The sequence below is a fragment of the Solanum pennellii genome, chromosome 5 (assembly GCF_001406875.1).
Source record: "Solanum pennellii chromosome 5, SPENNV200".
Taxonomy (NCBI): Eukaryota; Viridiplantae; Streptophyta; class Magnoliopsida; order Solanales; family Solanaceae; genus Solanum; species Solanum pennellii.
Genome location: NC_028641.1, coordinates 9955703 through 9981493, shown reverse-complemented (window position 1 = coordinate 9981493; position 25791 = coordinate 9955703).

Below are 25791 nucleotides of genomic sequence, written 5' to 3'. Positions count from 1 at the left end.
ACAAGTAATTGCACACTGAAACGCAAGGATTAACATGCGATATTCACATAGTTTCAGAAAATACATACTTAACAATCACATAAATCTGAGCATACATACATGAACATAATCATCACGAAAACACGTTACATCCCTAAGTTCTACCAGAAAACATAACCAACCTACAACAATCGATGGGAGCTAGTGACAAGGACATACAAAGGGGAAACATTCCTAGTTTTTGGATTAGAATACGACTGAATCCTAGGGGTCTCTTGGGAAAGGGACCAAGAGGAAGAAATCCATACGTTTTTTGTCGTTCAACACCGTTTCAAACCTGATCCAATGCGCTGCCAACTCCCACGAAATCAATGCTTCACCACCAAAACCTCACACGCAACTCGTCCAGAAAAATGTTTCCGCTTTTCATTTTTAGTTTAGTTTTTCTTTTTAGTTTTTGCGTACAAGTTCTTAAAGAGTGATGATATTTTGATTTCATTCTTTTACTGATGATGAAGCGTGAGAATGAGAGTGGAGAGACGTGAGAATGAGAGTGGAGAGATGTGAGAATAAGTTTAGGAGTAGGAGTTTTAGGTAGAGACTTAGTCAAACTAGGACTCTTTGTTATTTAAATTTAAAATCTGATTTTCTAAGGCTTAAGTGAAATGACTAACATGCCCTTACTTAAATAAGATAATTAAATACCAATTAAATTAACTTAATATTGCTTCCACTAAGGATTGAACCCGGGCGAAGCCTAATTCATGAACCGGGTCAATCCGGGTCGACCCGACCCAAACCGTCCCCTAATAACATTAATTAATTAGTCAATTAAATACTTAGGGCAATTACAATACTAACCTTAGATTGGAAAAGACCATTTTACCCCTGCACCCTCCAAACCTAAGATTACCCTTTTGAAGTTCGGTTAAGACTCATCCGGGTGAATCTTAATATTCGGGTGCCCTACATGGCTGGACCCAACCTTGACTAGCTCAAATAACTCACCAAGTTGGTTGGCTTGGCTGTTGCATAGGTTCTGAGGTCTATTTCCACGCGCATCAAGCCGTGTGAATCCAGTTTAATCTAGGCATTCTAGGCACGTTTAGGCATAAGTTGACATAGTCATTTTCGGGTTGTTACAATGTCTAGAATTCACAGAGCCACAAGGCTAGACAACCCCAGTCCCAAGGTAGTATGGCGCAAGGAGGTAGTTTGGCTTCTGCTTGTGGTAGGTGTTATATAAAACACGCCAGTAAGTGTCATGATGGCCAGTCAGGTTGCTTCAAGTGTGATCAAGAGGGACATTAAATGAAAGATTGTCCTAAGAGTATTCAAGAGGTTGAAATACAAGCAATAGATCCTAATTCTCATCTGTTGCTCCACGAGTAAGGGATGCACCTAGAGGAGTCACTTCATGTACTGGCGGAGGGGCAAATCGTCTGTATGCGACTAGCCACCAAGAACAAGAGAACTCTCCAGATGTTATCACGGGTATGATCAAAATGTTTATGCTTTGTTAGACCCAGGAGCAAGTTTGTCTTTTGTAAATCCTTATGTTGTAAATCAATGTGAAATTCTTCCTAAAAAATTTACTGAACCCTTCTGTGTTTTTACACCTGTTAGGGTGTCTTTCTAGTGGAAAGAGTCTATCGTGATTGTCTTGTTTCCGTCAATCACAAGAACACCATGGCTGATCTAGTAGAGTTAGACATGGTAGCTTTTGATGTCATTCTATGTATGGACTGGCTTCATGCCTGTTATGCATCAACAGATTATAGAATTTGAGTTGTCAAGTTCCAAATTCCTAGTGAACTAGTCATAGAGTGTACTGGTAGTTTAGCACTGCTTATGGGTCATTTCGATTCATACCTAAAGGTGACAAAGTTAGTATCAAAGGGTTGTATCTATCACTTAGTCTGAGTTAATGACTCAAGCGCTGAGATAGATTCCCTTCAGTCAGTTCCTATAGTGAAAGAGTTTCTTAAAGTTTTTTTATGATGATCTACCTAGAGTCCCTCCCGAAAGAGAGATAGACTCGTCCTATCTCTATTCCACCATATAGAATGGAACCAACAGAGTTAAAAGAGATAAAAGAACAATTGAAAGATTTGTTAAATAAAGGCTTTATTTGACCAAGTGTCTCACCTTGGGGGGCTCCGGTCTTGGCTTTTGAACAAGGGAGAGATGGTGTGCTGAAGTACAAAGGCAGATTATGCGTAGCTAAGGTGGACGAACTCCAAGAGAGGATCTTGGAGGAGGCTCATAGCTCCAAATATACCATTCATCTGGGTTCCACCAATATGTACCACGATTTGAGAGAGGTATATTGGTAGGAAGGCATGAAAAAAGATATTGCAGAGTTTGTTGCCAAGTGCTCAAATTGTCAGCAAGTAAAAGTAGAGCACCAAAGGTCTGGAGGTTTGTCTCAGACTATAGAACTTCCATAATGGAAATGGGAGATGATTAATATGGATTTCATCACAGGCTTGCGAAGATCTCGCTGGCAACATGACTCTGTTTGAATAATTGTCGATAGAATGAAAAATTCATCCCATTTTTTGCCGGTAAAGTCTACCTATTTGGCCGAGGATTACGCTAAGTTGTACCTTCTAGAATTGGTGAGACTTCATTGGAGTTTCGGTCTCCATTATTTCATATAGAGGTTCACAATTTACTGCTCAGTTCTGGAAATCTTTCCAAAAAGGTTTGGATTTAAATACATCATTGAGAGCTTGTGTGATCGACTTCAAAGGGAATTGGGATGATCACATTCCTCATTGAGTTCGCCAACAACTACTATTTGAGCATTCAAATGGCTCTATATGAGGCTCTTTAAGGGAGAGGGTGCAGATCTCCAATTGGATGGTTACAAGATTGTGAAGAAGTGTTGATACGACCAGATCGACTTAAATATAAGTTCTGTGATAATTTATGACACAAAATGAAGATAAAACACAAGCTATTTGTAATAAATGTAAAGATAGATTGAATCATAAAACTGTAGAAAAACAACGTGGAACGGGACACTTGAGCAATCATTTAGTGTCATGTTGTTAAAATGAATTTTGCATGCTAAAGCGGTAGCCGAAGCTAAAGGAATGGTACACCCCTTCCTTAAACTGTAGGAGTAGGCAACTCTAATATGGTCCAATCAAATTAAATCCTTCTAATGTTTCTGGTTCCAGTTTATCACAGTCATATAGTAGAGATAAAGATTTTGAAGAATTAGCGAAAATGATTGTTGTTATGGGCTTGCCATTTAGTTATGCTGAGAATCTCGGATTTATACATTATATTCAAATTGTGTATAATTCACATTTTAAAGGTTTTGCTAGATTTAAAATTAAAAAAGCTGTATTTGATTATCAAGCTCAACATTTTCAACATCTTCGTTGTTTATTTTATTATAATAATTGTAAAATAGCTATTACTTCTGATATGGGTTGTATTGTAAACAGTAATGATTATTTGACTAGTACTACACATTGGATTGATGAAAATTGGAGATAGCAAAAGAATTTAAGGTTAAAATACTGTCAAATGCAAAAAACCGGTTGTTATGTAGCTCAAACAATTTCAGATATTTTTGAAAACTATGGAATTTTTTATAAAATAAGTACTATCACCTTAGATAATGCTTCAAATAACACAGTTGTTGTTGAAATGCTAAGACCTTCTCTTTGTCCTGTTTATGATGATGATTTTCATATTAGGTGCGCTACGCACATATATAATTTGATTGTTAGAGATGGTATACAAATGTAAGATAATGGTTGCACAAAACTTTAAAATGCATGTCATTTTATATTTAATTTTAAGTGAAGTCTAGAGTTAGAGATTTTCCAACTTGTTGTTTTGAATATAATCTTCCACCTAAAAAAATTCCAAAAACAGTGTTTACTAGATGAAATTGTTTATATGAAATACTTGTAGTCGCTTATTAATATAGGAAATATTTACATATGGTTTGGAATGCTCAAAATTCAGATATGGCATACAGACTTGATGATATTGATCTGAATGACATACAAGAACTCATAGATTTCTTTTTTTAAAAAAATCTAACTACAAAAATGTTTGCACTTTATTATCCAACCATTTTCTCTGTTTTACCTAAAAAAAATTGATTCTTCTAAATTTTATAAATTTAAAAATAAACCAAGACTTATACAATCTATTGACAAAATGCTTTAAAATTAATAAATATTTTATTCCTATTCCTCAAATTTATTTAACCGCTTGTTTGTTAAACCCTCATTACAAAGATGTAGGTGCATCTAGGGTGGTTGATAAAATATATGTTAACTTGGATATTGATAGTGAAAAATAGGGAATACCTAGTTGTCAAGAAGTCAAAGTAGTATGAAAATTGAAGCTAGAAAATTGTATGACTTATATGATTCTAATATAAAAATGTATCAAGTAATGAAGAACCTCAATGTGACATCTCGTAAAATGAAAGAACTAAGAATAATCTAAGAAACAAAGAATAATCATTTTTGGAAACAAATAAGGAGTTTTGGAAAATTTGCTAAATTTTAAAATTGAGTTTTTGGTCATTTTTAATCGGCCATCATTTCCACATCAGGAGGATTTAGGTTAAGTTCTTTATATGATTGGAAAGACCTTGGTAATATCTTTCCAACGCAGTCAAATTTACTCATTTGTGATGTCGTATGAGGGAGATATGCCTTTCGAAAGTTGGTTGTTGGACTGAGGAAGGTCCAATCCGGATTTTAGTAAGGGTAAAGTAGTCTTTTCACCCTACTATTTCCTAATTAGTATTAAGTGCTTATTAGGAGTTAAACTAAGTCCAAGTTAAGTTTTAGAAAAGTTTAGAATGCTTAGGGCTTTGGAGAAAAAGAGGAGAGAAGAGGAAGATCAAGAATTCATCAAGAACGCCAAAAATCGTTGCGTAGATTTCACCGGGGGTGATCCCTTTAAGGTATGTGAGATATTTATGTGTTGGGTTCTTCCACACACACACCAATTTGATTCAATTCAGCAAGTTAGAGTAGATTTTATGATGAACATTGATATTTTGATGAACAATTTTTGAATTCTTGATTCAATGGGTTGTACCATGTTCTTGTTGATTGGATTCGTGTTTACGGGTTGTTTTACGAGTCTAAACTATTGGATATTTAGTATATTAGTGATTCTAGGTTTTTAGGGGAAGCTCCATGGAAATTTGGGAGGTTTAGAGTTAAAAATCATAGAAGAAAAAAGTTGGAAACCCGTCTGACATGACCTGGGGAGCCATGCATACCAGAGCCCCTTGGGACAAACTCTGACCGTCAAGATCTGGCGCGCCGCACTAGCCTGAGCGCCTGAGGACATTGTTTGTCCTTCAGGATCTGCCTCCCCGCGCCTCTCAAAGCGCCAGGGTCACCTGGTGATCCCATTTCTCCCACATCTGTTTGTACTAGTTCCAAAGTGAGGTACCTATTATTCCCAGTTGATTCCAACACTCTAAAGCACATGTTAACATCATGAAATCATCCATAATAATGAGATCGTGATCCTTGAATCCATAATCCAATTCAAGGGAAGTTAAGATCAAAGATGAAGAAGTTTAGAGTCAAGTCTAAAAGTTAAGAAGCAAGTCTAAGTAAGTTTCTAAAGCATTCAAGAGTCATTAACAAACATTTTAAATTTTTTCTAAGGTTCAATAAATGAGTTGATCAAAGAGTAAAGAGTTGATTTAATTTTTCAAAAGTTATAAGGGAAATTCCTAAGAGTGAAGTTTCAAGTTAATCAAAGAGTAACAAGAATTGAGTTCATTTCTTAGGAGTTATAAGGGAACTAAGTAGTCCCTAAGAGTTTAAACAAAAATGTTTTCAAACTTTTGAGAAATAGAGGAATCTAGACTTCCACATAGCCTATGGCTAGTTTTTTTAGTAAAAGAAAAGGAAACTATGATTTCCAAGAAAGCTATTGAAGCTAAGTTTGAGAAATATCTCAAAGTAGGGAAGAAGTTGTTTTAAAAACATATGAACTGAGTATTTTGGGAGTAGTATTGAGAACCGATATGGTGACATGAGTTTATATTAACTCAATTCTCCGTAAATATGTAGCCAGCATGGATAGATAAAGGATCATTCTTTTCAGGTGATTCCTTAGTGCTTTTAAGCATAGACTAGTGGTTCCACATAGTAGTTCAGGTTCTATACCGACGGCAAGGTATAGAGCGGTCCTGTTGCAACATGAGGTAATATGTTGTCCCATCACTTAGGCTCATAGTGATAATTGTCCATTAGAGAATCTTCCACAGAAATTATATTACAGTCATATATAAGTAAAATTGATTTTATTATTGTTTATCTTTAATGAACTAAGTGTTTACACTGTTTTACAAGTATTCTTTGTAACGTATGTATCCTTACTGCTTTATATTAAGTTTTTTTTATTTCATGAGTTAAGTAGAGCCAATGTAAGTTCATTTTTACTCTTTTCAAGTTTTATAGTGGTATTTATTATTCTAACTCGCATACTCGTATATTCAATGTACTGATGCTAAGTTGCCTGGATCGTCTTATGATGCAGTCGCAAGTAACTAGGATCAACACCAGTGCTTCATTGATCCAGTTTGAGCTCCAGGGTCAGTGGTGAGCCTCTTTGCATATCGGATGACATCTTTTTCATTTGCTTTAATAATTTAGTTCATTAGGATGTTGTGGAGTATATCCCAACATTCATACCAATCAATTTAGAGGTTTCATAGACAATTAGTATTTCTGTTTCGGAGTATATTTTACCTTGTAATTTTATATGTTCAAGTGTTGAGACCTAAGTGCCATTTTGGCCAAACCATCATATTAAGTATTTCTTTTAACCTTTGTAACACTTAGAAAATCTAAGACGTGTTCTAGAGCCTAACATAAGTGATATAAGGTTTAGACACTGTTTTAAGGTCTATTTTAATGAATATAAGCCATTTAGAAAGTCTAGAAACCAAAATGTCCATGACGTCTGGAAACTAGTTTAATGAGGTACTACCGTGTCTTAGCCTATTTGACTAGCTTTTAGAAACCGGAAAAGGATGAAAATTAATGGAAGGGTATCTAACATGTGTTTAAGTTACATGTTTGTAACGTCCAGATACGACTCTCCAAGGACCAACTAAGGGCCCTTGAGGAGGACTCTTTCATTTTGGGGTCAATGACTGCCTGGGCAGTGTGCACCCACGAAGAAAGTCGACGAAGCGTGTGTGGATCGACGGGGCGTTGATGCCATCTGTCGACCAACACTTATCCAAATCCTTGAAGGGACTCCCTTTTCACAGTATCTTAACTTACCTAAGGATGTGCATCATGGAAGGGGGTTTGGCCGTCGATTGACCAACGATCCGTCAATCGTGGTATCATCTGTGAAGGCCTGATTTTCTGTAAGTTTTAAGTTGGTTCCAATTAATTTATTAATGGTTAGGTAGTTAGTTAGGGGTTAATGGAAGCCTAAATAATTTAACTAACACCCCTTATAAATACCCCAAACTCATTAGACTAATATTAAATCTCATAACTCATAAACACAAAGTCTCTTCCTTCTCTCTTCTTTCTCTCTTTAGTAAAGAACCCCATTGAAGACCAATCTAGGGGAGGGTTTAAGTGATGAAAATAGGAATTTTCTTCAAAATTATTAATCAATTAGTAAGGTATGAGATCTAATTCACCTTTGAGACAACTTTCCTCAAAGGTTTCCATCAAATTGATTTCAAAAGTTGAGTTTTCAAGTGGTTTTCATCCAATCTCGAAATTGATGTTATGAATTTATTTGTATGATTTATATTGGATATTATGAATAGATTAACATGTATTCTAACTTAATTATGATAAATCTTAATGTTTTGGTCTAGTTAGTAGAAGATGACCTTTACCCCTTAACCCTAGGTAATAGTGTTAGTATGAATTGTTTAATGTTTGTTCAGTTGACTTGGTTATTGATTGACTTACTAATAGATGATGTTATTATATGAATAATGAATAGATTAGGATGAATTATAGTGCTATAATGCTAGTTCTTGAAAAGTTCTCATGATCTAAGTTGTGAAGTATGTTGTGAATTGACCCAAGTATCTTTTATTAATCTATGAACTAGATTTAAATTTTTATATAGTGATTCAATTAACCTTGTTATTATGTTGGTTATTGTTTTATGATGAAGCTATACCCTAATTGGTTTGAGTTAAGGGTTGATGGTAAGACATTGATGATGGATTATGAAGGAGACTTGGTAAGTCTAATGACCCTTATTCTTTACTACAAATCATGGTTAATTGTGATTAAGTCATGATGTTTTATTTGCGTATCCCTTGCATTAGGATTGATAGGGTTTGAATGATGTTGAATTGAAATTTCTAAACTATGATTTGTGATATGTTGGCTAAGATGTAAATGTTATAAAGATGGTGAATGATTTACCAAAGTGCCTTATTATGAAGTGATATGTGAATGTGCTAACCTCACTCATATAAATTATTATGAAAGGATCATACTCATACAATTCCTATTGAGATATGATGATGATGAATTTACAAGGGTTATACCCTATGACCTATAATAATCTATGATGATTAATAAAGACATTTCAAAAAGGGGCTTAGCTTAGAATCGAGTGGACTTGACAATGGGAGGTGATGACTTCCCATAGAGGAAGTTTCACCCTATAGTTCCACGTGTGGTGTTGACTCCCCAAAGAGGGATACTCATCCAATGGATTCCCATGAAAGAAAGGTCCCAATTTCCATGTGGTATGTAGAGGGATTATACCTATCTCTTAGTTCTTGAACTATGTTTCCCCCATAGGAAGACTAGCTAGTGGATCCTCCTAGAAAGCTATGCTTATGTTTGGTTTTACTTTGGCTGGTAGACTACCTTCCATCGGTGTAAGGTTTCACAACACCGGATTCCGCATTTAGCTCTTGTGGTCTATATCGGTTATGGCAAGTATTCCCTAGACGAAAATGAAGTAATAAATTTCAACCAAGTAGGGTGATTTAAGATGTTTGACTTAGCCTAGGTAGGGTATGGGACTCTACCTATGCCTTGCACTAGTTTGCCTTCAGGGAAGCCTTAGAGGGTTGAAATTATGTATGTTTATGATAATGAATACAAATGATGATAACATGATGATCTTATATGTAAATGACACTACATGGTGATTGTTATTATTATGAATATGTATTTGGTCTATATTACTAGAGTATGATGTTATGTATCCTTAAAAGTTATGTTATGTGAAGTTGGATATTGGTCATGGTTCTTTTTGAGTTATTTGATTGAGTAAGGTTATGGGGCTTTGTTTGGTCATTGCACTTGTTTTCTTTAAGAGTATTCATGATTAGTTGTCTTGCTTTATTATGATATGATGAACTCTTAGTCATACTTGTGATGCTATTACTTGATGATAAGGTTTTATTTGGTTTGGTTGCAAGTATGTTGATATGCATGTTACTTGCTTTGACTTAATACATATGACTTATTGATTGGTATGATTTTATTTATTATGCATAAGGATTTCAAAATGGCAAAATAGCATGTTTTAATGAAATGTGCCTTTTTAGCATGATTTGATCTTATATGTGCATATGGTCTCATAATTAGTACAAATAACGTACTAACCCCATTTTCTCTCTTTTCCAAAACATTCTAGGTTCCGGTCGTTGAATGCTCTTTGAGACGATTTTGAAGAAGACTTGAAATTTCTCAATCATCCAAGTGGGTAGGTCCTCACTTTCCAAAGGTGATGCCAATATCGAGCTTATGAAGTTGTTTTAATTTTAAGATTGTTATGTTATTTATCTTTCATTTGCGTACGGATTGTATAGCCTATATGTGGCTCTTTTAAAATTATGTATGGGCTATGCCCAAATTACTTTAATATTGTTAGATGGTTATGAGATGAGATCTTTAAAGACTATGATCTATAATATATATATATATATATATATATATATATACTTAGGTGCAGTAAAACTACAAGACTGTAATCTTCCTATACGAAGGGTCTATGTATACTCGATATGGATAATTATGTGTACGTAGAGGTCTATGTAAACCTCATGTAGAAGTAATGAAAAGTTTTAAATTTTTCCGCATTTTTAACTTATGAATGTAATGATGTATGCTAAGAGGCTAGTCTTAGTACTCAAAGAGGACGACGACGACGGTTACGTCTACGGGGTGCTCTCTGGATGTGACAAACCTGGTATCAGAGCATGAGGTTTAATATCTTTGATATCGATGTCTCTCTCAACCACGTCTATGTAGATTCGTAATCCTAATTGTCAAGCGCGCCATACATTTGATTAGGAATCTATGTTATGCTTTGGAAACTATTTCTTTCTTGGAAATCCAATATTGTGCCTATAGAGTGTACTTATTGTGTGCTTTCACCTAAACCTTGTATTTTGTTTATAGGCAATGAATACTTGAAGGAATGCAGCTCAAAGACTTGAGGAAGAGACTGCCAATGCGGGAGTTCCTCCTCGTGGTGATCAAGTTCCTCCTCTTGAAAAGATGCTAATGTTGACCAAGCTCCGGTCAATCCTCCACAATTGATAGATGGTGAGATAAGGGCTACCCTTTTCCAAATGGCCCAATCCATTACTTTTCAAGCCCAAGCCGACACTAATCAATCCCAAGCCATGATATCCCAACCTAACCGGGAGGTTGTACCCCGACCAAATCAACAAGTTACTACCAAGGCCTCCCGTCTAATGGATTTCACTAAGATGAATCCTCCTACTTTCTATGTGTCCAATGTTGAAGAAGACCCCCTAGAGTTCCTTAATGAATTTTAAAACATCCTTTATGTTATGGGGTTGACTACTAGCGAGAAGGTCGAGTTAGTCACTTACCAACTCAAAGATATGGCTCAAACTTGGTATGTCCAATGGAGGGACAATAGTCCTCTAGGGGGTGGATCGGTGACTTGGGAGATCTTCAAGAAGGCTTTTCTTGATTGATTCTTTCCTCGGGATATGAGGGAAGCCATAGGGGTGGAGTTCATCAACCTTCGTCAAGGAGGTATGAGTGTGCTTGAATACTTTTTGAAATTCACTAAATTATCCAAGTATGCTCCAATTTTGGTTTTTGATCCTAGGGATGAAAGTTATTTTCTGATGGGGGTGTCGGATGATTGCAAGAGGGGTGTCATTCGTCTATTATACATGGCAATATGAATATTTCTCATCTCATTGTTCATGCTCGACAAGTGGAAGAGGCAAGGGCTAAGAGGAAGAGTAGAGATGCTAAGAGGGCAAGATCTTTTGATGGTGGTTCTTCAAGGGGTAGGCTTGATATCCAAGACAGCCTAGGTTCAAGAAGAGGTTCTCTAGTAAGTTCAATCCAAGTTCCCTAAGGCTCGTGATGAGAAGGTGCAAAAAACTAGGTACCAAAAGGGAAAGAGTGGAAACTCACCAAATGAGAAGCCTACATGTGCCAAGTGTGGAAAGGGTCATCTTGGTGACTACCCTATTGGAATGGTCAATTGTTATGATTGTGGCAAGAGTGGACACAAGGTTAGGTTTTGCCCTAATATGAAGGGTTAAGATAAGGGTGGTGGTCAAGCTCAAGCAAGTTGTTCTAATGATGCTTCTAAGAAGAAGAATTTTTATGCTCTCCGCACTAGGGGTAAGCAAAAGAATTTCCCCAATGTGGTGACCGGTATGTTGAAAGTCTTTTCTATTGATATATATGCTTTAATTTATCTCGGTGCTACCTTTTCATTTGTTACCCATCTTGTAGCTAAAAAGTTTGATATTTTACTCGATATCTTGTATTAAACTTTTATAGCGTCTACCCCGATGGGTGAGTCGGTTGTTCCAAAAAAGGTGTATAGAAATTGTCCTATAATGTTGCCCAATGGAGTTTTTTATGTTTAACTAGTAGAACTCGATATGCTTGATTTTGATATCATTTTGGGTATGGATTGGTTGCATGCTTGCTTTGCCTCTATTGATTGTAGAATGAGGGTATTGAAGTTTAACTTTCCAAATGAGGGGTTTTAGAGTGGAAGGGGGAAGTTCTTTTCTTAGAGGTCGTATCATCTCTTGTCTAAAAGCATGCAAAATGATCTCTAAAGGTTGTTTATATCATATAGTAAGAGTCCAAGATTTAGACTCTAAAATTCCATCCATTGAGTCGGTCCCCGTAGTAAGTGAATTTCTAGAGGTCTTTCCTAATGATCTTCCCGGTATTCCTCTTGAATTGGAAACTTATTTTGGTATCGATTTGCTATCTTATACAAATCCCATTTCAATTCCTCCTTATCGGATGGCTCCGGCCGAATTGAAAGAGTTGAAGGCACAACTTAAAGATTTAATAGACAAACGCTTCATTAGACCTAGTATTTCTCCATGTGGTGCTCCGGTTTTGTTTGTGAAGAAGAAGGATGGGTCCCTTAAAATGTGCATTGATTATCGCCAACTAAATACAGTCACTATTAAGAACAAGTATCCTCTCCCTCAGATTGACGACTTGTTTGATCAACTCGAAGGGGCAAGCTACTTTTCAAAGATTAACTTGAGATTGGGGTATCACCAATTTAGTGTGAGGGGTGAAGATATACCAAAGACGGCATTTCAGACTAGATATGGTCACTATGAGTTCTTAGTAATGTCCACTGGTTTCACTAATGCTCCGGTGGCGTTTATGGACCTAATGAATAGAGTATTTTGAAGTTACCTAGAGTCATTTGTTATTATATTCATTAACGACTTATTGGTATATTCAATAAATGAGGGTGAACACATAGGTCATTTGAGAGTGGTGTTGCAAGTACTTAAAGAACATCAATTGTTTGCCAAGTATAGAAAATGCAAGATTTGGTTGAGGTCCGTGGCGTTTCTTCGTCATATCATCTCTAGTGAGGGAGTTGAGATTGATCCAAGGAAAACGGAAGCGGTGAAAAATTAGCCGAGACCATTGACTGCAACAGACATTAGGAGTTTCTTGGGTCTAGCGGGTTATTATCGGAGGTTTGTGGATGGTTTTACGTCCATTGAATCTCCCTTGACTACTTTGACCCAAAAGAATATGAAGTTTGAGTGGTCGGAGGAAGGTGATAAAAGTTTTTAAATCTTGAAAGATAGGCTTAGTTCCGCTCCGGCGTTGACTTTACCGGAGGGTACAAAGGCTTTGTTGGGTATTGTGATGCATCCCGAGTGGGTTTGGGGTGTGTGATTATTCAACATGGGAAAGTAATCACCTATGCTTCTAGAAAACTTAAGGTGCATGAGAATAACTATCTAACCCATGGCCTTGAGTTAGCGGCTGTGGTTTTTGCCTTGAAAATATGGAGGCATTACTTGTATGGTGTTCATGTTGATGTGTATCCCGACCACAAGAGTCTCCAAAATGTGTTTACTAAAAGGAGTTGACTCTCTGATACCTAAGGTGGTTAGAATTGTGGAAATATTACGATATGAGTGTTCACTATCACCCCGGCAAGGCAAATGTAGTTGTCAATGCTCTAAGTCGTATGACCATGGGTAGTGTGTTTCATGTGGAGGAAGCCAAGAAAGACTTAGTGAAAGATTTTCATAGGTTGTCTAGATTGGGTGTTAGGTTGGAAGATTCTCCAAATGGTGGTTTTATGGTCCATCATAACTTCGAGTCATCTTTAGTGGTTGAGGTGAAGTCCAAACAACACCTTGATCAACCATAGATGGAGTTGAAGAAATCAGTTCTTGGTAAGCTTAGAGGGGGATGGTGTTTTGAGGTATCAACAAAGGTTGTGTATTCCCAAGGTAGATGATTTGAGGAACCGGATTCTTGAGGAAGCTCATGGATCCCGTTACTCTATTCACCCGGGGTCAACAAAGATGTATCATGACCTTAGGGAGGTGTATTGGTGGGAAGGTTTGAAAAATGACATAATGGAGTTTGTTGCTAAGTGTCCAAATTGCCAACAAGTGATAGTTGAACATCAAAAGTCTAGTGGTTTACTTCAAGAAATACAAATTCCTACTTGGAAGTGAGAAGACATCAATATGGATTTTATGGTAGGTTTTCCTAAGACTCAAAAACAATATGACTCATATAGGTGGTGGTGGATAGGCTGACCAAGTCTGCTCGTTTTATTCCCGTCAAGTCTACTTATTTGGCGGATGATTATGCAAAGATCTTCATAGATGAGATTGTGTGTCGCCATCGTATTCCGTTATCCATCATATCGGATACGGGTGCATAATTAACATCTAGGTTTTTTAGGTCATCCAAGAAGGATTGGGTACTAAGGTGAAGTTAAGCACTGCTTTCATCTTCAAATGGATGGTCAAGCGGAGCATACTATTCAAACCCTTGAGGATATGCTTAGAGCTTGCGTCATAGACTTCAAAGGAAGTTGGGATAAGCACTTGCCTTTGCTGAAGTTTGCTTACAATAATAGTTTTCATTCATCCATATCCATGGCTCCTTATGAAGCCTTGTATCGTAGGAGGTGTAGATCTACTATTGGGTTGTTTGAAGTCGGTGAGTCTTCGTTTCTTGGTCTTGATTTGATTTATAAGACTTTGAAAAAAGTTCACATCATAAGGAATCATTTGAAAATGGCCTATAGACGGCAAAAGTCTTATGCCGACCATAGGAGAAGGGATTTAGAGTTTGAAGAAGGTGATAAGGTGTATTTAAAAAATGGGTGGTTAGATTTGGCAAGAAAGGGAAGATGAGTCCTCGTTATGTGGGTCCCTATGAAATCTTGCAAAGGGTTGGTAAGATTGTCTATGAACTGAAACTTCTAAGTGAATTGACTTCGGTTCATCTAGTTTTCCATGTTTCCATGCTTAAGAAGTGTATCGGTGATCCTGAGTCTATTCTTCCTATTGAGGGTCTTGGTGTGAAGGATAACCTCTCTTATGAGGAAGTTCCGGTTCAAATCCTTGATAGGCAAGTAAGGAAGTTGAGGAACAAAGAGGTGGCTTTCATAAAAGTGTTATAGAAGAATCACATTGTTGAGGGTACAACATTGGAGACCGAGGCCGACATGAAGTCCTGTTACCCTCATCTTTTTTATAACTAAGGTTAGTCATTCCTCTTAATAATGAAAATAATGACTAAAAATTCAAGTTTCTTGATTTTTGGTGAAGCTTTGAAAATTGTGCATTTTTAAATGTTGTTTTAGTGACTTACTGTTAAGTATGCTAATAGTTTGCAATTTTTCTTGTTTGAGTTATGTTGTGCATTTTGATATGGTGAGTCTTTATGAACTGATATGTAGCATGTTGGTAAGTTTAACTTTTGCATAATTGACTCAGAAATGCTATGTTGAGCTCTTATTGTTGTTGTGAGAAGGAAAATTCCTCATGATGTGATATTTGAGTCTTATGTATGGTAATTGAAGTTTTTGAATTGCCTTATTTAAATGATATGATTGAAGTTTTAACTCATGTTATTATGTATTATTGTTGGTTGGGCTGATTTTCTCTAGTCTATTCCTTCCTTCTAAAGATTTTTAGTGTCATTCGGGGACGAATGTTCCTAAGGGGGGATAATGTAACACTTCGAAAATCTAAGACGTGTTCTAGAGACTAACATAAGTGTCATAAGGTTTAGACACTATTTTAAGGTCTAGTTTAATGAATATAAGTCATTTAGGAAGTATAGAAACCAAAACATCCAAGAACGTCCATGACGTACGGAAACTAGTTCAATGAGGTACTAGCGTGCCTTAGCCTATTTGACTAGCATTTAGAATTTGGAAAAGGATGAAAATTGGTGGAAGGGTGTCTAAAATGTTTTTAAGTTGATTCATGCTCTAAACGTCCGGGTACGACTCCCCAAGGACCAACCAAGGTCCCTTGAGGAGGACCCTTTCATTTTTGGGTCAAAGATTGCCTGGGCAGTTTGTACCCACGAAGAGAGTCGACGAGGTGTGTGTGGATTGACGGGGCGTCGATGTCATCCATCGACTAAAAATTAGCCAAATCCTTGAAAAGACTATTTTTCACAGTCTCTGAACTTACCTACGGATGTGAAGCACGGAAGGGGGGGTTGGCCATCGATTGACCCACGATCCGTTGATTGACCCATGATCCGTCAATCGTGGTATCGTCTGTGAAGGCCTAATTTTCTACACGTTTTAAGTTGGTTCCAATTAATTTATTAAGGGGTTAGGTCGTTAGTTAGGTGTTAGGGGAAGCCTAATTAAGTTAATTAACACCCCATATAAAGACCCCAACCCCATTAGACTAATCAAAACTCTCATAACTCACAAACCCAAACTCTCTTCCTTCTCTCTTCTTTCTCTCTCTAGTGAAGAACCCCATTGAAGAACAGCTAGGGGAGGGTTTAAGGGCTGAAATGATTCAAGTTTCTCCATCAATCTTCATCAATTAGTAAGGTATGGGATCTAATTCACCTTTGAGACCTCTTTCCTCAAAGGGTTCCATCAAATTGATTTCAAAAATTGAGTTTTCAAGTGGGTTTCATCCAATCTTGAAATTGATGTTATGAATTGATTTATTTATGATTTCTCTTGGATATTATGAATAGATAATATGTATTCTAACTTAATTATGATATATATTGATGGTTTGGTCTAGGTTATGGTCTTGATATGAATTGTTTAATGTTGGTTCAATTGACTTGGTTATTGATTGAATTACTACTAGATGATGTTATTGTATCAATTATGAATAGATTAGGCTGAATTATAGTCCTATCATGCTACTTCTTGAGAAGTTCACATGATCTAGGTTATGAAGTATGTTGTGAATTGACCTAAGTATATTGTATTAAGCTATGAACTAGTGATGAATTGTGATGTAGTGATTCAATTAGAGTTATTCTTATGTTGGTTATTGTTTTATGATGAAACTATACCCTAATTGGGTTGAGTTAAGGGTTTATGGTAAGACCTTGATGATGAATTATGAAAGAGACTTGGTAAGTCTAATGATCCCTATTTTTTACTTCAAATTATGGTTAATTGTGATTAAGTCATGATGTTGTATTGCAGTATGCCTTGTATTAGGATTGATAGAGTTGGAATCATTTTGAATTGAAATGTCTTGACTATGATTTGTGAGGTGTTATCTAAGATGTAAATGTTATAAGAAGTGTGAATGATTTACCAATGTGCCTTATTAAGAAGTGATATGTGAATGTGCTAACCTCACTCATATGAATAGTGATGAAAGGATTATAATCATACAATTCCTATTAAGCTATGATGATGATAAATATAAAAGTGTTAGACCCTATGACCTACAATAAGCTATGATGATTAGTAAAGACATTAAAGACATTTCAAAAAGGGACTTATCTTAGCACTGAGTTGACTTGACAATGGTAGGTGATGACTTCCCATAGAGGAAGATTCACCCAATAGTTCCACATGTGGTGTTGACTCCCCAATGAGGGATACTCATCCAATGGATTCCCATCAGAAGAGGCCCCAATTGCTAAGTGGTGTGTATAGGGATTATTACGTATCTCTTAGTACTTGAACTATGTTTCCCCCATAGGATGACTAGCTAGTGGATCCACCTAAAAAGCTAAGTTTACGTTTGGTTTTAATTTGGCCGATAGACCACCTTCCATCGATGTAAGGTTTCACAACACCGGATTCCACATTGAGCTCTTATAATCAATGTCGGTTATGGCAATTGTTCCCTAATCTAAAATGAACTAATGAAGTACAAATAAACTAGGGTGACTTAAGACTTTTGACTTAGCCTAGGTAAGCGTATGGGACTCTACCTACGCCTTGCACTAGATTTGCCTTGAGCGAAGACTTAGAGGGTTGATATTATATATGTATATGATAATGAATACAAATGATTATAACATGATGATCTTATATGTAAATGACACTACATGGTGATGGTTATTATTATGAATATGTATTTGGTCTATATTATTAAAGTATGATGTTATGTATCCTTAAAAGTTATGTTATGTGAAATTGGAGGTCATGGTTCTTTTTGAGTTACTTGATTGAGTAAGGTTATGGGGCTTTGTTTGGTCATTGCACTTGTTTTCTTTAAGAGTATTCATGAGTAGTTGTCTTGCTTTATTATGATATGATGAAGTTTTAGTCATACTTGTGATGCTATTACTTGATGATAAGGTTGTATTTGGTTTGGTTGCAAGTATATTGATATGCATGTTACTTGCTTTGACTTAATGTATATGACTTATTGATTGATATGATTTTATTTATTATGCATAAGGATTTCAAAATGGTAAAATAGCATGTTTTAATGAAATGTACCTTTTTAGCATGATTTGATCTTATATGTGCATATGGTCTCATACTTAGTACAAGTGGTGTACTAACCCCATTTTGTCCCTTTTCCCAAACAATTTACGTTCCGATTGGTGAAGGCTCTTTGAGACGACTTTGAAGAAGACTTGGAATTTCTTCATCATCCAAGTGGGTAGGTCCTCACTTTCCTAGGACGATGCCAATATCGAGCTTATGAAGTTATTTTAGTTTAAAGACTCTTATGTTCTTTCTCTTTCATTTGAGTACGGATTGTATAGCATGAATGTGGCTCTTTTACATTGATGTATGGGCTATGCCCAAATTGCTATAATCTTGTTAGATGGTTATGAGATGAGACTCTCTTTAAAGACTATGTTCTATCTTATATATATACTAATGTGCAATAAAAGTAGAAGACTGTGTAATCTTCCTATACCAAGGGTCTATGTATACTCGATATGAATATGTTATGTGTATGTAGAGGTCTATGTAAACCTCAATGTAGAAGTAATGAAAAAATTTAAATTTTTCCTTATTTTTAACCTATGAATGTAATGATGTATGCTAAGAGGCTAGTCTTAGTCCTCAAAGAGGACGATGACATCGGTTACGTCTAGGGGGTGCTCCCCGGATGTGACAGCCATGCTTTATTTCTTGATTGAGTTGATTTAAGTTTTCCACTGAGTAAGTAAGCTAGGTCAAGAGTTCGCTCAAGGCCAGCAATGGTCGTTAAGTGTAGGCCACCTCCATGGTGTAGGCTCCGGGCGTGACTCTCAAAGTTCTAGGAGTAGACTTAATGAAGATGATATTGACGGTTATTTAGATTCTTATCTTGAATTTTGTCACAATAATTGAAATGATATAGATGCATATGTTAATCAAAATACAGAACCTACTGAAGATGTTCTAGAATGTTGGAGAAATCGCGGCAAAGGATTTGCAAAACTTCAACCAGTGGCTCGAGATATGTGAGCTATTCAAGCATCTTCAGTAGCTTCGGAAGGCATTTTTATTGCAGCGAGGTTTCAAATTGGATAGCATAGGCATTCATTAGCAGCAAATAGCTTGTAGATATCGGTATTATATAGAGATTGGATTAATTTTGATAGAAGAAATTTGGGTCATGAACCACTACCAACCAAATTTCAAAATGACGTTGATAAAATAATGCAAGATTATAGTGACGACGGCATTGAAGCAATGTAAGATTTATCTACTCAACCAATTCCCAATCATGTTACTAGAGAAATGTCAAATGATTTAAGAAAAGACCTTTATAGTAACACGAACTATTAAATTTAAATGTGTAATTGTATGTTAGTATAAGTATGATGATTCGAGGTCTAATTCAAACAGAACCCTTCCTAGAAGGTGGCTGTGTAGATTAGATCTTTTAATATTCTACTAATATTTTTGTAGATCAAATTGTAGTATTATACTATCAAATTAATATAATAAAAGTCTAGGCTATTCGCCTTAATTTTTTATTATTATATTCTTAAATTTAATTTTTATTATTCTGAAATTTCAACTTTTATAGTTTTTAAAGTTTAAATTTAAAATTTTCAAAATTTTAAAATTTGAAATTTATATTTTCAAACTTCTAAAGTTAGAAATTTAAAGAAGAAATATAAAAAATTTAAATTTAAATTCAAACTAATATTTAAATCATATATTTCTAGTTGGAAAGTCTGAATTTTACAAACTTTAAACTTTAAAAGTTTAAAAAAGTATAAATTTTTAACTTTAAAATAATAAAATTTTTAATAATTAATTTATTTTGATAATTTTAAAAAAAATGTCATTTTTTTTCAGAACCCGGTCTGATCTGGTCCCGTACCAGTTCGCTAGCAGACCGGGGCGGGTACTACTCAACGTATACGGTTTTGGGTTGTGGATTTGGTTCCATGCCGATTCTGGTTAATCTCGGTCTGGTAGTTCTGTTACCGGTCCCGTCGCCAGCCATACATCAAACACCTTGCACTTATCAGTGTCACATTTGTATTTCGATTGCTCAGCGAGGTTTCTAGAAACAAATGTCTATTGGTAGATATTCGACAAGTAACCCTTGTGATTGAGTATTAAAGTTTTTTTGAGGCTATCCTATTGGTCATGGGTGAGTCAGTTGTACTTTCGGCATGGCATGCATTTGTGCATTCTCTTAGAAGCAATACATCCACTTTACATCTGCCAAAATCTTACGATGAGTGGTCGTATTGTTTTTATGTGGATAAACATATGCAAGGCATGAAGAAAGTACAATAGACTCACCTAGGACTGATAGGATAGACTCAAAAATAACTTTGGTACTCAGGCACAATGGTTACCTACCGTAAATCGACCAAGAGGCATCTATTCCTAGAAACCTCCCAAACAATATATTTGATTTAGGTAAATACTATTATAGTAATAATCTAAAAACATTGCGTATCTTTGGTCAAAAAATGGTGGCTATCCATCTTGTTTCACAATCACCATCACTTCCCAAATATTTCAAATACCTTTTAACCCATCACCAAAACTCTCATTTTCTAAACCTTTGAAGCTCATTTCAAGAAACCTAAGCATACCGGGATTTGCATCAGCTTCTGAACCTCAAACTCAGAAGTTTCAACATTGATTCAAGAAATCTGAAGATGGATTGTGTATTGTGACGGTGTTATGGAGACAGTGAAAATACAATCCTTTTATTTATATAGTATCCCAAATTACTAGGAAGGTTAAGTCTTACAAGGAGGCTTTACAGGATTTGGATCTTGATTAATGGTTATGATATTAAGGGTAATAATAATTTCAAGATTTTGCAACATTTGAGAGGCGTTGGTTGTAGAGTTGCTTAGGTTAGTGAGAATGAGTTCGGATTAGCACTACATGCAGGATTTGATCCTACCAAGTGTATTTTTAATGGAAATGAAAGTTGTTGGAGGACCTAGCGCAGACCAAGAATGTGTGATTGTAAACATCGACAATGAATTTGACTTGGATAACATTATTATAGTTGCAAGGCTTGTTGGGAAGAAGATGGATCACTGTCTAAAATCCGACATGCATGTACAATCAAAGAACATTTGAGATCCTTTGATAGTCTATAAAATTGTTGTTTCTTTTAAGCACTCTAATATGATAGGATGTGGAATTCAGGAATTTCCCTAGTAGTTTTGTTCCTATCAGTGTTGATATTATTTATTTGGATTTTTCCAACTAATGAATTTTCCCTTAAAAAATAATTAAATATGATATGACAGACTGTATTTGGATATAAGGTTATTGTTAGCTACAACGCTTGTTGGGAAGAAGATGGATAGCCGTTTAAGCGCTATAAAATGAAATCACATTATTGTTATCATTTTCTAAAAAGACATTTATTTCATGATATTTTCTGATTATTATACTAACATGTTTTTGACTTTTTTTCCATTAAAAATGTGTATTTTTAAGTGTAATTACTCATTGCGATAGTGACTCACGCTCCCCTATATTTTTCTTTCAGAGATTACATGAGACAGTACTGATGCTTTCTTTATCTAGAGTTCATGAGCTGACAAATACACATGCGCAGGCATTGCTCTGGGACACAAGTGATACTACTTTATGGTGTGTGTGCGCGCGCGCGCGTGTGCGTGCGTGCATGCGTGCGTGCGTGCGTGCGTGCGTGTGTGTGTGTGCTACAAAAGGAACTTCAATTACCAACAAAAAATTCGTTGATAAATTGATCAAATCGGTTGAAAAATTGAGTTACCAACCAAATGTCAAATTATATTAATGCGTTGCTAATAAGCTCGCCAGTAAATATTACCAACTGATTTTAATTTGTTGGTAAACTTACCAACCAAAAATCAGTTGCTAAACATCCAAAGATGTTGTTACAAAATTTTTAAATATGGCCCTGAAATTTCCGTTGATAAATTTATCAACTAATATTTGGTTAGAATATCGTTAGTATCTTTACTAACGAATTGAAAAGGAGTTAGTAAATTTATTTCTTCATTTTCCAATTCATACATTGGTAATTGGTTGATAATTTTAGTAACAAGCTAAGGGGATGAAATATGGGTACTCCTACCACCCCAACCAAACCTCCACAGCTACAACTTGCATAAAATTCAGCCTAACCTAACAGCTCACAGTTTACATAGCACGTAGCTCAACAACAACACTTAGACAAATTACATATCTTCCATAACAACACTTCAATAACTTATAGTATCCATCGCGGCGCGCGATACGTCCCTCGAAATGGTACATCCTCCTTAAGTTCTCATTTTTTTCTCAATGCACATAACACTTGTCACAATCATGTCTTAAAATAATGCAAATAACATGTTCACACAAATAAAGAGGATATGACCATTATCATAACATTGCACAATTCACAACAACATCAACAGTGATTCAACAAGCCTTTCAAACCATTCTCTATTATCAACAGATCACACACAAGTAATTATTCACATTGCCTTTTATCAACCTTTTGTTTTCATCATAAAAAAATCAATGTGGACAAGTCAACCCATAACCAAGTCCTATTACTCCCAAACATATACCACAAGGAAATACACGCATTTCATACACTTAGCAAGGGTTTAGAAATCCACTTGCCTTAAATAGTCGAACAATCACTCCCGGACTTGATCCTTCCCTTTTCGCTGAACTTCCAACTCAAAACAATCTATTCAAAAAAGTAATCACACTAAGATTTTTAAATTAACAATAGTCATGCCACTATTTGTGTAGTTTAGAATCAAAAACTCACCCGATTCTATAATCAAGTTCCTATGTCTTGGTGCCAATTTGCATGTCAACTCTCATGTTTTTCAAATTTCAAGCTTAGGGTTAAATTTCCATTTCTCCAAATATCTAGAAAATTATTAAGAACTAATGAAACAATAACACATCAACTTATTATAGTCAACAATACCCAGATTTTATGCACCCTAAAATATTCCAAATAATTAGAACACCCATGACCGAAACTTTAAAACATAGATACAGGTCATAATTGTTTGTTACTTTTCCAATAAAAATTTTCATAACATCACTCAATATGTATAACCACTTCCATCATTAAAATTGCATGATCTTCCTATTTTTTTAGAAAAAAATTGTTCATTTATACAGTGACAACTTCGTCACTTTTTAATTTCAATTATAATAATAATATAATAATACTGACAAGGATTTACTACCATCCACATCTAATGAATTAGTTATTCGAACTTCTACATAATAAAATAATAATTTAATATATAAAGACCTCTATTCATAATCACAAGTTCATATATTAAGATAAAATATATACGGTTTTAATCTAAAATCTACTCCTGATTATATAAAAAAAATTAATATAAAGGATAAGAACAATTACCTTGACGCCTTAAGGTGAACCTATCAAATTTTCTCCTCCTTTTTCTTTTTCTTTTTCTTTTTCTCCCTTCCTTTTCTTTTCCTCTTCTGTTTTTTTTTTTTGTTTCTGCTCGTTCTTTTTCTTTAACGTAGCTGCCTGAGGCTTTTAACATTTTAGGGCACTTTGCCCTTTTATTATTATTATTATTATTATTTTATTTATTTATTGAATTTTCTTTTCTATTTTTTTTCCTTTTTCCATTATTATTAGCAACAAAATAATCCTTTATTAAACCTGAGAATCATGTCAGTCCCTCTTATAAATCAAATTATTTATAAAAACTATTAAAAATGGGTTAACTCAGAAAATGGGTAAAATTTATAAAACAACTTAGAGGGTCGTTACACACATATCATTATATCAAAAAATTTAATTTGAGCACGTTTACAAAAAATATTGACGAAATCTAATTTTTGAGCAAAACTTAAAAGTTAAAACGTCTAACAACACAAATTGAAAATGGAAGCCTCAAAACCTGAAACAACCATCTTGTTGAATGTAAAAATGACCTTTCGAAGCTAATCAAGCTGACAGAATTTTGATCAGAGCACGTTTACAAAAAAAAAATATGCAAAATCAAATTTTTACCAAAAGTTAAAAGTTAAATCGCCTTACGGTACAAACTTAATATGAAAGCCTCAAAATTCAAACCACTCATCCTATAAAGAGAAAACTTACCTTCCATAGCTAACCGCGTTGACAAAATTCAAATTGAGCATGTTTTCCAAAAAAAATTGACCTAATTAAAATTTTAGACAAAAGCTAAAAGTCAAAATGCTTAACGACACAAACTGAAAATAAAAGTCTCAAATCCCGAACCAACCATCCCATGAGATCAAAACTGAACTTATATGGCTAACTGTGGTGACAAAATATCAATTTGAGAAAGATTACCTAAAATATTGAATTAAGTGAAATTTTGGCCAAAACTTCAAAGCTAAAATTCCTAACGACATAAACTAAAAACAGAAACCTCAAAACCCGAATCATCTATCTTAGTACATCAAAAATGACTTTTCACATCTAACTGCACTGACGAAATTTTTTATCTGGGCACATGTTATCAGATATATCGACCAAAGTTAAATTTTTGCCAAAATATATATACATTAAAACACCTAACAGCACACAGTAAAAATGAAAGCCTCAAAATCCAAACCGACTATCTACTAGATAAAAAATGGCCTTTAGAGATAATTATGCTAACAAAATTCTCATCTGAGCACGTTCACAAAAATATTGACCAAAGTCAAATTTTGGCCTAAACATAGAATTTAAAACACCTAACGACACAAAAAAAAATGAAAGATTCAAAACATGAACAAATCTTTCTGTTAGATAAAAACGACCTTCCGAAGCTAATGACACTGACGAATTTCTAATCTTAACACGTTTACCAAAAATATTGAACAAAGTCAAGTTTTGGTTAAAAGTTATAACGCCTAATGACTCAAACTAAATATCAAAGCATCAACACTAGACGTTGATTTACCAAAAAATTTAATTTCAATTGGTAAATTTGCCAACTATTCAAATATAAATTAGTAATTAATAATTTACCAATAAATTTTATCAGAGTTGGTAATGGTTACTATTCAACTAATCATTCATATGTAATATTACCAACTAATAGTTAATATTTTGGTAAATTTTACCAATGGATTAGTGATCGGTTGGTATTTACCAACTATTTTAATGATGTTAGTAATTTAGTAATTACAATCTTTATTCATCGCTAAAATTTCCAACTAGTTTAATATTGGTTGGCAAGTTTACCAACAAATTACATTTTGTTACTATTTACCAACACATTTAGATTTTGTTGGTAAATTTAGCAACACAATCTTGTCCTTGGTAAATTTGGTTAGTAATTCATTGGTAATGTGTTAGTAAATTATATGAACATTTTTTTCATTTTTACCAACCGATATATACTTCGTTGGTAATATTACCAAAAAAAGCTGTGCATTAGTAATATTTCTGTTGGTAATCCCTTGATAGTAGGTTGCTAAATTTGGCGCCATTTTTTACCACCGCATTTACCAACTAGAATACTTAGTTAGTAAGATTTATGTTGGTAATCTGTTTAATTTAGTTGTTAAGTTTTAAAATATTATTTGGTTAGAAATATGTTTGTAATTTTTTAGCAAAATACTAACCAACTTAAGTTGTTAGTAAAATCTGTTGGAAATATA